Source organism: Hypanus sabinus, chromosome 31 (genome assembly GCF_030144855.1).
Source record: "Hypanus sabinus isolate sHypSab1 chromosome 31, sHypSab1.hap1, whole genome shotgun sequence".
Taxonomy (NCBI): Eukaryota; Metazoa; Chordata; class Chondrichthyes; order Myliobatiformes; family Dasyatidae; genus Hypanus; species Hypanus sabinus.
The window spans coordinates 20303180-20315337 of record NC_082736.1 but is presented as its reverse complement, the minus strand read 5'-3'; the positions used below and the strand labels follow the sequence as shown (position 1 = coordinate 20315337).

Here is a 12158-nt window from a genome sequence, read left to right as displayed (position 1 = left end):
TTCTGTCCGGGGGAAAGGTGGTGGCATGTTTTTTTCTGGGGGGGGGGGGGTGGACGGTGATGCTCCATTTCTGCTGCCGTACAAAGTTCAGTGGGGATTAAAATTATTTTATTCTTGTCACGTACTCAGATATAATATGTGACAAAATGCTTCTCTTTCATGCATTCCATAGACATCATATCATTACACAGTGCATTGAGAGAGTAAGTAAATCAATAATAAAATGCAGAATAAAGTGCAACAGCGACAGAGAAAGCACAGTGCGGGTAACTAATAAGGTTGCGTGTCATAACGAGGTAGATTGAGAGGTAAGCGTCTATCTTTTTTCACCAGGACACCATTCAAACTACCCTTCAGAATGCGGTAAGTGCTTTCTTTTTCCGTGATCATTCTGCTGGAGTCTAATTGGTTTCATTCCATAAAATTTATCATGGAACTGAAAAGAGAACTGAACAAGGATCAGGTATGATCGCACTGAAATGTGGAGCAGATTCGGGCCGAGTGACTGTGAAAGTCAGCCATTGTCTGTGTTGCACTGCTCAAGTGTCCTATGCAGGAAGAATTGGACCTGAACACTTTCACATTTTCAGAGGGGATGTAGCTCAGTGGAAGAGCGCATGCTTCGCATGTATGAGGTCCCGGGTTCAATCCCCGGCATCTCCAAGCGAGGGAGCATTGAATTTTGAACTTGACCAAAAGTCAAACGAATCATTAGGTTTGCTTTCGCACAATGGTGGTACAACGATACAGCGGCAGAATGAGTCTCAACTGTTCTATTCATTGAACCCCCTCAGGTGGCAACCAGAGTGCTCTGGTTGAGGGATTGCATCATCCCAACCTGATTGACACCTGAGACCCCGTGAGTGGGGATAAAAGTAGGGTCTGGTGAACACCCCTCAGACGCACCAGGAGAGAAGCTACGAGACCGGTGGGGGCTTGTGTGTGTGTCCACCCTTGCCTGAGTGACGAGTCTTCCACGGAACGGTCTAACTCAAAGACGGAGGGGTCATACGTGAATGGCTACAACAACAACGCAAGGATCATTATCGTAAAAGGAAAGTTGGGAAGTTAATAGCTATTATTGCTTTCTCTCTCTCTCTCTCCCTCTCTCTCTCTCTCTCTCCCTCTCTCTCTCCCGCTCTCTCTCTCTCTCTCTCTCTCTCTCTCTCTCTCTCTCTCTCTCTCTCTCTCTCTCTCTCTCTCTCTCTTTCTCTCTCTCTCTCTCTCTCTCTCTCTCTCTCTCTCTCTCTCTCTCTCTCCAACAATTGCAACACAGTAATCAACAACTACCGCAGCCTGCATTGAACAGAACTGAACTTTATATTTCCATCGGACAATTCATTATCCCCGAGACAACAATAGAGCTTATTTCTTATTGATTATTATTATACCCGCACTTTTAGATTTAGTATTGATGTCGTATATTCTCTGTATATTTGCATTGATATTATTTTTGTGTATTTTTAATAAGAAATACTGTTAAAAATAGAATCATCAGACTTCAACGGATACTGCTATCTTTGCTGGTAAGATACCCAGTTACGGGGTTCGTAACACCACCTCCTGAGGAGAGTGAAGCCAGTGAGACTTCCCCTGCCACTACTATTCTAACATGGTTTTTAGTCTTCAGGAGCACTGTTGAAAGTGATCCAACTACTTCCTAAACCGTTTGGTACGAAAATAGCAGGGCATCCGACTGCAAAGGATAGAGATTTTGACATTCAGACCCAATGATTTGCGGTCCATTCAGAACTGACGGAACTCTGACCTTCATTCGATCATATGGATGGATTGGGAGTTGAATGAGACTCGGGATTAGTAAAATAAATCCCGGAGTGTGGGTGGATTCTCCACTGCACCTCAGACTGCCGTCGCTGCTCGTTACATCGAAGACTAAATAAAGTAACAGACACAAAGTGGAGGAGAATTTCAGCGGCCAGGCGGCATCTCCACCCCCAAGCATCTACGGTTTACTCCTCCCCATAGATGCTGTCTGAACTGGTCATTTTTTCCGGCATTCTGTGTTCTGGATTTGCAGCATCTGCAGAATTTCCAGTTTTTAACCTAAATAACAGCCGCAGACAAATAGAAGGAATTCAAGGAGACACAGAGGGAGAGAAACAGTGTGTCTGACTGCAGGGCCGTAGGAATAGGGTCAGAATCATAATGAAAATCACATCCGTTGCTGAAATGACGGGTCGAGATATCCGGCTGGGTCGGAGCGCAGCGGCCGGATAATAACCGGATGGGGTATAAAGTGACGAACAGGTAAAGGAGGACGGGGTGGAAGGTAAAAGCGTAAGAGAGACACGAGGGAAATTAGACAGGCAAAATAATCCAACAAACAGAACAATAGAGAATCGGGGGAAAGCGGCAAAATTAAGAAATAAAAAGACAGGAGAAGAACTGATATATTTACCTATCAGCAGAATGACGCAGCGGGAATGTGCTGGGCCCGTTATCCAGAGGCCGGCGGATTCAAAATATCGTCTGCTATTCTTCAGCAGAATATTTTACCGCCAATCGCCATCACGTCACCTGTGTACACAACACACATTTCACTTAATAATAAAAACTTGTGCTTCTAACTGAAGTTTCCGTCCACTCACTGCATCACTTTCTGAGATATGTTGAGAACTTCGCGGGTAAAACTACAATTCCTATTATGCTCAACGATTGTCCAGCATTTGTTGTTCTCCGCTGCTTAAAGCTATGTCTCGTATTGAACAGAAAATACTGCAAAGATTCATCACTTCAAGAAACATTTGTGACTGATGAAACGAGATTACCTTTTTGATCCTGACACGATTAGAAATGGTAAGAGAAAAAGATAGCTTTCAAGGTCAAAGAAGGTGAGAAGTTGGTTGGGAAGTGAAAAGGGGGACTTCTCTGATGGGGCGAGACCAATACACGTTGCCGGTAAGACAAATCGGAAAGAAAAACAGTGGGCTACAATGGCAGACGAACGACGGGTAGAAATGTTAATTTCAGAGAGAAGGAAGTAATGTGGCTGAGTGATTCCAGTCCGTGACGTTTGTGAGACATGTGCTGAAAAACAGGTACAACACACGGCGATCGCGGTGAATCGAACCCAGGTGAGCTGACTGAAAGACAGCTATGCTCATCCCTATACCACTATCGCTCCATGTTGCAGGAGTTTCGAGTAGTGAAGCGTGTCCCATCCTCCATGTAATTCCACAGACCCCGAGCTGCTCTCTGTCGGATCAATCCTCACTCTGCAGCAGGTTTTATTGCGGCCAGTTGACATCGCCATCCTCAAACAGACGGGAGTTATACAACAGCCAATGAGCATTCACCAGCGACCGGACTGAGAAAGAGCCGGACTCTCAGAGAGTCGGACGGGCTGCAAATGGTGCCTGTTTCACAGATCAGCAAATGTGAAAACAAATGCTGATCGTGCATGTTCTTTAGCAATGTCGGTGAATATGTACGAGGGAGATTGATAAGATCGTTGCCTACGGTAGAAGGAGATGAGATATACAGCTTTCGTTACATGCACAAGCAGGTCAATTTTTTTGAGTGATTATTCAGAATGTTGAGGTTAATAACTCATCAGGAGTGATTGATGTTAGTGGCTTAATGTAGAAAGAAATGAGTCATTAACTCCCGTTACATGCACCAGTAGGTCAAAACTTTGAGTGATTATGCAGAAATTTTGAAGTTAATACCCCTTCCCCTTCTTCCGTAGGCCACGGATTTATCAATCACCCCGATGAGCTATTAACTTCCAAGTTTCTGCACAACCACTCAGAGAGTTGAACAGAGTGTGCATGCAACGAGAGCTGTATAACCCCCCTCCATCTACCTCTGCCACGAACCTATCAATTACCCCTATGGACACTTTCTGGAGGTCCAAGATCGGTATGTTCCACGACGCTGGACTAAGTGTGAAAATGTAGGAGGGGACTATGCTGAAAAATAATTGTGTTCGGTTTTCTAAAACTGACTCCTGCTACCTTAGGGCACGAAACTATCATTCACCCCTCGTAGGTGTGAGTTCAGTTTAGGAATAAATAAAATAATAAACAACAACCACTTTGCTGGGATTATACTGCAATTGTCTCCATAGTTAATGGAAGATTGAGGAGCAGTTCAGCTGGCAAATCACACGGAAATTTCAAGTGGATAGGGGTACAACGAACGGGCATTTCAACTTCTACAGGATTAACGGGATCATTTTTGCGTAAGATAAGAAATGGAATATTTGTCGTGAGTATTTTTGTTCCAGTTCATCGATAGTCCAACTGGTGATGACAGTTTGTCAATGGAACTAGGTTAGGGAATTCACACTGTAACTTGCACTTTGCTGTTCCTGCATAAACAACAACGTAACTATGTCGTCACTGGACCAAGAATTTAGAACAAGAACTCTGCTGTTCCCTCTGTACCAAAACTCAATCAGACTACTTTTCCCAACCATACCACCAAACGAAGGCAGCTCAGCTGGCCACGTGATCGAGCCTTTCTTCTCCAAGTCACTGACTTGGGGGATCTTCCTTGCGATGGTAGGTTTCAGGAAAGAGTTATCACTGCTAGCACATTCGATGTTTCCTCTTCTATACTCATATTTTAAAATTCAATTATCCCATTCCAACGTCATTGGCCGTAAGTCATCTGATTCGCTTGAAATCTCCCTTTTGTTAGCTCTGCTCCAGACCAGCATCCATTTATTTCCCTCTTCACAGCAAGCTTCATTTATGGCTCTTTGTTCCCTTTTGAACCAGCTTAAATCACTCCAGACAGGCATTGACCCAAAGATTCACACATTTGCATGTTATATTATAGCAAAAACACCTCACAAGTAACTTCTAATTTGGAAAAAATCTCTTAACCGGCGGATTACCTGAAACAACTTTGTGTTTGCTTTACAACAGAGAAATTTTCCTCTCACAAAATGGAAGATGTAAAACGGATCCACAAAATGACATCTTCATTTCCAAGCACATGGCTGGTACAAAGACACTTGATCTGTCTGCTTCCACTGTCCTGGAGCCATTCGAGTTCCATGTTATCTTACAGATTTTAAATCCTCCGTGGCCAACATCTCCACTTTTTCGATCCATGGAAAATCATGGGGATCACATTACTGTTAATATGTCTCAGTGAATATGGCACAGAAGGAACAGATACATTCATGACTAAATCAAAAAATACAGATAAGGATTTAAAAATTTCCTGCTTCTATTCAGGATTAATGTGCAGTCTTGCTTTTGGTTAAATATTTGCTTCATCCACTTTTACGTCGGTCTTTTAAATTAATACTCTGATTTAAAAAGCCTGTTGCCTGCTCTTTGACTTAAATTCCTTAACTTTTGCAGGTCAGTGGTGGGGGATCGTCAGACAGTCCCGCCTCCTTTTCTCCCTGACGCAGCTCCCCACGATGAGGATAAATCGAGGAGAGGTCAGACATATCTTCATATACAGAAGGGATGAAAGGGCGTGCGTAGTGATCGGGAAGAGAAACTGAGGTTAGATTAGCGACCAGGTACGAAATGAATGGCGGAATTCGCTCGAAAAGCCGAGACGCCTACTCCGACTTCTATTGTCTATATTTCAAAGTCCAACCTTTGTGATCAGAGTCTCCGGCAGAAGATATCATCGTTCATTTGACACTGGGGACGTAGCTTACTGGAGCAGCGCATGTGTGACGTCCAGGGTTCAACACCAGCATTTCAACACTGCTGTTTGTGAAGTTTGAAAACTGGGCGGAAAATCCCAGATGAAGAAATTTTCCGCACGATGGTTGGCCTGTCATTGCCGTCCTTGAGACTGCGGGAGAAGCCTGTTGCACGTGGAACAGTATAGAATGGTTCCTTGTTGCATATCAGTCCTCGGTAGGGGAATTCTAAAAACACCCCCACTTTTTGTGACGAAAGCTCGGCTGTGATGTTCTGAATATTAGAGCAACAACTATAGTTCTCATTGAAACCTACTGAATGTTGAAGGATAAAGATGAGGTGGACGTGGAGAGAATGTTTCCTATGGTGGGGGTTTCCAGAACTAAAGGGCACAGCCTCAAAATTGAGGGGCCGACCTTTTAGACTGAGGTAAGGAGGATTTTGCTTTTTAGCCAGAGAAACAAATCTGTGGAATGCTCAGCTGCAGACTGCGCTGGAGGCAAGTGTATGGGGTTGAGTGGGATCCGGGATCAGCCATGATGGGACGGCGGAGCAGACTCGCTGAGCTGAATGACAGATTTCAGTTCCTGTGTCTTATGGTCAGACTTATGTCTGACTAAATCCCTGTGAAGGGATTGTTTGGGGGAGGTGCTTGCGATGCGTTAACTAATCAACATCTAAATCCGCGAGTTCCATTCACAGTGAGACGAAGTAAACTTCTAGTTCAACTTGGGATTCAACATTTATTCAATGATCTGGACAGGATAGGAATGTTAATGGGACCTCGTGATTGAATGTAGTGACTCGCGAATGTGGATCAAAATGTAGTTTTTTGTAAGAAGCCCCACAAGAGGGATGAATTGTCTATGTCAAAAATTAAATAGGATAAAACCACATTCACTGGCGAAATATCGGGATCCAAGATGTGATAAAGCATGAACGACACAGAGAGAATAACTGGGTGGTTCAGAAAGTAAGGAAGAAAGAAACGAAAGTGGAGACAGAACGAGGTAAAACAAGGAATTATCAACCGAAGGTGAAATGAGTGGGTACGAATAAGGGGAAAGATGGAATGTTTGCAACATGGATAGACACAGACGGAAACCAAGATATATACATACACAGACACAGATCCAGACATGTACAGGCACAGATAAAAACTAAACATACACAGGCACCGACACAGACACAAACAGAGATGCAGACATTATACAGACACAGCGACACAGACACAGAGGCACAGACACAGACTGAGACATGCACAGACATTGACAAGACAAAGACATATACAGGCACCGACACAGACACAAACAGAAACATAGACCCAGACATACACAGGTATGCAATACCATACATACACACCAAGACAAACACACACACACACACACACACACACACACACACACACACACACACACACACAATGATACACACAGACACACCCACACAAACACACAGAATGATACACACTCATACACACACACACACACACACACACACACACACACACACAAACGCAAGAGATTGCACATCATTCATGGAAGAACAATGTTGTTGTTTTCATAGCAGAGTGGCGCAGCGGAAGCGTGCTGAGCCCATAACTCAGAGGTCGATGGATCGAAACCATCCTCTGCTATGTCAGCTGCTGCCAACAACAATTTTCCGTCAGTACGCTTTAAAACACGAGACCATCCCATTATTGGTAGATTCACTGGTTTCGGCTGGAATGTACTTTTATCTGTTATCCTTTTTCACTTTTGCGGAAGTTTCTATTTGATTGGAAAGATTAACCCATTGTGTACTGAGATATCAATGTCATCTAATCTCTGCAGGCCAGCCGGCATCTGTGGAAAAAAGATCCACTCCACCGGACGCGACCTTTCATCAGGACTCTGATTTCATACCCTCTGCAAATTGTCTCACCTCACTGTGCCACCTGACCTCTGCGATTGGATTTACAGCTTTCTGACCAACAGAAGTCAGCAGGTAAGGATGGGACAGGTCACCTCGGATACTCGAATCACCAACACCGGCGCCCCCCAAGGATGTGTCCTCTCTCCACTGCTGTTCTCCCTCTACACCAATGATTGCACCTCCTCCAACACTTATGTGAAGCTTTTGAAGTTTGCAGATGACACCACCGTCATCGGACTCATCCAGAACAGTGATGAGTCTGCATACCGACAGCAGGTGGATCAACTGGCGCTCTGGTGCAGTCCGAACAATCTGGAGCTCAACACGCTCAAGACAAAGGGGATGATAGTGGATTTCAGGAGACATCCCCCCGTTAAGACCCCCCCCCCCTCACAGTCCTCAGCAGCCCTGTGTCCACCGTGGAGAACTTCAGGTTCCTGGGAACCACCATCTCGCAGGATCTGAAGTGGGAGCAGAACATCAGCTCCATCCTGAAGAAGGCCCAGCAGCGGATGTACTTCCTGCGGCTCTCTTGGTCTGCCTCAGGAATTGCTGCTGCAGTTCTACACTGCAGTCATTGAGTCTGTCCTGGGCACCTCCATCACTGTGTGGTTTGGAGCCGCCACCAAGCAGGATAGAACCAGATTACAGCGCACAGTGAGGACTGCCGAGCGCATCATTGGCGCCTCCCTGCCCTCTATTGTGGACCTGTACACTTCCAGGTTGAAGAAGAGGGCGGGGAACATCATAAAGGACTCCTTCCATCCTGCGCACGGACTGTTTGAACTGCTTCCGTCTGGTAGGCGCTTCAGATCCCTCCAGACTAAGACTAATAGGCACTGGAGATGTTTTTTTTCCCTACTGTGGACACTTTGCTGAACAGTTAACTTCCGGTTAACTGTCGGATAACTATTACTTGGATTGCACTACCTGAATGTATAATCTATACTTTCATTTATATTTATCATTATTACTTTTATGAGCAGAGAGACAACATCTGCCGGAAGTAAATTCCTTTTATGTGCACAGGTACTTGGCGATTAAAGTCTGATTCTGATTCTGATTCTGAAGATGAGAAGACCTTACACAGGAGTCTCTCTCTCTCTCTCTCCCTGTCTCCCTCTCACTCGATTTTCCAAATCGTTCGCTGCATCGATTTCTAGGACAATTAGTCATGCTGGAGTATATTCTTCATCCCATTGCACAATCAGGCACAAATAGGAGCGTGTCCTCTGGCCAGTGCTCGACAGAGAAGTAGCTGCATCGGAAAGGATTGCTGAGTCCTCTCCGGATGCAGAGAAAGAAATGTTTGTTATTATCTGTATTACCAATGATTACGTTATATCTATATTGTGATATGCAGGAAGGGTTGGGCCTGAACACTACTGTATTGAAGTGGGGATGTAGCTCAGTGGAGAATCGCATGCTTTGCATGGATGAGGACCCGGCAACTCCACGCTAGTGAGCATTGAATTTTGAACAATGCAAAGCTCAAAATTAATAATTAGGTTTGCATTGACACACTGGTGGTACAGCGATACAGTGGCAGAATGAGTCTCAACGTGGACAGGACTAAATCAGCTAAATCAATAAATGGCTCTTCAAGAGAGAGAGTGGACCACCAAATCACACCGGTGTGTCCACTTCCTGAGAGACTGAAGTCAGAGACATCCCCTGCCACTATTTTAACAGAGTTGTTGTTTTTTTTTTTATTTTACAGGAGCACCATTGAAAGAGATCTAACCACTTGCTAAACCGTCTGGTACCGTCTGGAAAAAGTCTAGCAAGGCATCCGACGGCAGTACCCTACAAAGAATAGAGTTTTTCACATTGAGACCCAGTGATCTCCGGTCCATTCAGAACTGACGGAATTCTGACCTTCATTCGATCACATGGACGGATTGGGAGGTGAACGAGACTCGGGAATGGTAAAATAAATCCCGGAGTGTGGGTGTATTCTCCGCTTCACCTCAGACTGCGGTCGCTGCTCGTTACGTCGAAGACTGACCGAAGTAAAATACACAAAGTGGAGGAGAATTTCACCGGGCCAGGCGGCATCTCCGCCCGAAACATCGATTGTTTACACCTCCCCAAAGCCATTTTGAGTAACATACACAGGACATTGTACATTTGTGTAAGATAAGAAATGGAATTTCTGAAGTGCATCTGTCAGAGTAATTTTGTTCTAGGCCATCGATTGTCCTACTACTGTTGACAATGGAATTAGGTTATGAAATTCACTCTGTAACTTGGAAATAATCCGCACCCGCATTTTACTGTCTCTGCATAATGGGCAACATAACAATGTGGACACCGGGCCAGGAAAGCAGAAGAAGAATTCTGCTGTTCACTCTGCACCAATACTCACTCAGACTACTTTTCCCAATTATATCACCAAATTAAGGCAGCTCAGTTGGCCACGTGATCGATCCTTTCTTCGCCCATTCACTGACTTGGGGGATCTTCCTTGTGATGGCAGGTTTCAGGAAAGAGCTATCACTGCTTGCACATTCGAAGTTTCCACTTTTATATTCATATTTTCCAATACAATTATCACATTCCAGTGTCATTGGCCGTAGGTGATCTGATTGGTTTGAATTCTCCCATTTGTTAGGTCTGCACCAGGCCAGCATCCATTTATTTCCCTCTTCCCAGCAAGCGTCAACTGGTAATCTATGACACTTTGTTCCCTTTAGTAACCAGTTTAAATCACTCCAGGCAGGCATTGACCACAGCATTCACACATTTGCATGTTATATTACATCAAAAACACCTCACAAATAACTTCTAATTTAGAAAATATCTCTTAACCCGCAGATTACCTGAAGTAACTTTGTGATTGCTTTAAAACACAAAAAATGTCTTCTCACAAAATGGAAGATGTAAAACGGTTCCACAAAATGACATCTTCATTTCCAAGCACATGGCTGGTACAAAGACTCTTGATCTGTCTGCTTCCACTGTCCTTGAGCCATTCAAGTTCCATGTTATTTTACATATTTTAAATCCTCCGTGGTCAACATCTCCTCTTTTTCGATCCACAGAAATTCCTGGGGATCACATTTCTGTTAATATGTCTCGGTGAATATGGGACAGAAGGAACAGCAGCATTCATGACTATATCAAAAATACAGATAAGGATTTTCATATATTACCCAAGCAAAAACATGAAGAATCATAATAAATGCACCCTATTTCATACCATTCTGTACATTGGCAATTTAACGTGAATTAGCATTATTGGCATATGGAGATTAGGAAAAAATGGCACATGGATCTTAGAAAAATAGAGACCTCTCTGGAATCCAAGGTAACTTCTAAAGTAAGTACATGTTCAGCACAACATGCAGGCCGAAAGAAATTTATTGTGCTGTAGGTTTGCTATGATTCTATATTGAAACGCAATAGAACTGTATGAAAACAAACAAAATCAGCAAAAATAAATCTGTAAAGGCATGGTGTTCGCAAACACTGAAGTTATTAAAATTGCACTAAAACACACACTGGGGACAATACCATGGGTAACCACTAGAACAAAGACCAAAGCAATGACAACATGTGAAGTAATACACCTCAATGAATGTAAATTAACATTTAAACACCAGTTCCAAACTTTATTTCAAAGGGGATGGATTCTGCAATATATCATTGGCTAAACCGACGTGATATCTAATAGTCTTTGATGACGCATCCCATTGTTTAATTTGGTAAATAACTGTATCTGACTCTACCATATATAAATTATAGGTGGAAGAACATTAAAGCACTTGTAGTCGTGGCCGAGTGGTTAAGGCGATGGACTAGAAATCCATTGGGGTTTCCCCGCGCAGCTTCGAATCCTGCCGACTACGTGTTTCTATCGGTTTTGATTCCCTGATCCCTCCCACGGACACAGTTTGTAAAAAGAAACAGTCGAAACACCGATCTCTGTTCGCCGCCTGCAAAACTAGGAAGATCCCCTGTTTTCTGCATTTATTCAGGTGGCCTCTGTTTGGCTGTTATACGAAATGTTGGTGGTTCCAACCTATCCAGGGGCGCTGTTGATCTAGTGGCCTTTGCTGTTCGTTTTGTGCGCTCCGTGCTGTCCCTAATACATTCATTAAATAAGACATAACCACATACAGAAAACAGAACACTACCACAATCTCTCTTGCTCACATTCATGTTGCCATAAACTGAATATATTGCACATGGACGATCAAACCAGCAGAAACTCGTACAGGGCACCAATGCATTTCATGTTTAAGTTTATGTTAACGCCACTTGAAACAGAGTGATAAATTCACTCAACTACACTCACACCAACACTAACTGTTTCCACAACTCAATTCAAAGTCGACATTTCATGCTGTCGACATTTTAGCTTTGTTATTATTATTATTATGACTTTCTCTGCTCAAGCTGATAAAACCTGAAGTCCGGGCGTACTGACGCACACTCATTCCTCAATAGCTACGGACTGCCGACCATTCTAGTGGCTTATAGTGGATTTCAGGAGATTTACAGAAATATTGGTTTGCTGTCCAAACTGTTTAATGCTTTTGTGCAGTGACTATGAGATCATAGTTGTTCTTGATATTACCATTGGGACAGTCTACACCCTGT

General features: G+C 43.7%; 2 non-coding genes across 2 annotated transcripts; both read left to right on the top strand.

Annotated features, from left to right (window-relative positions):
- The first annotated feature begins 591 nt into the window (after positions 1-591).
- trnaa-cgc (transfer RNA alanine (anticodon CGC)) lies at positions 592-663 on the top strand. Its single transcript has one exon. It is a non-coding gene; the product is annotated as a tRNA-Ala (tRNA).
- A 10659-nt stretch (positions 664-11322) lies between these two features.
- trnas-aga (transfer RNA serine (anticodon AGA)) lies at positions 11323-11404 on the top strand. The gene has a single exon. It is a non-coding gene; the product is annotated as a tRNA-Ser (tRNA).
- Positions 11405-12158: the final 754 nt, after the last annotated feature.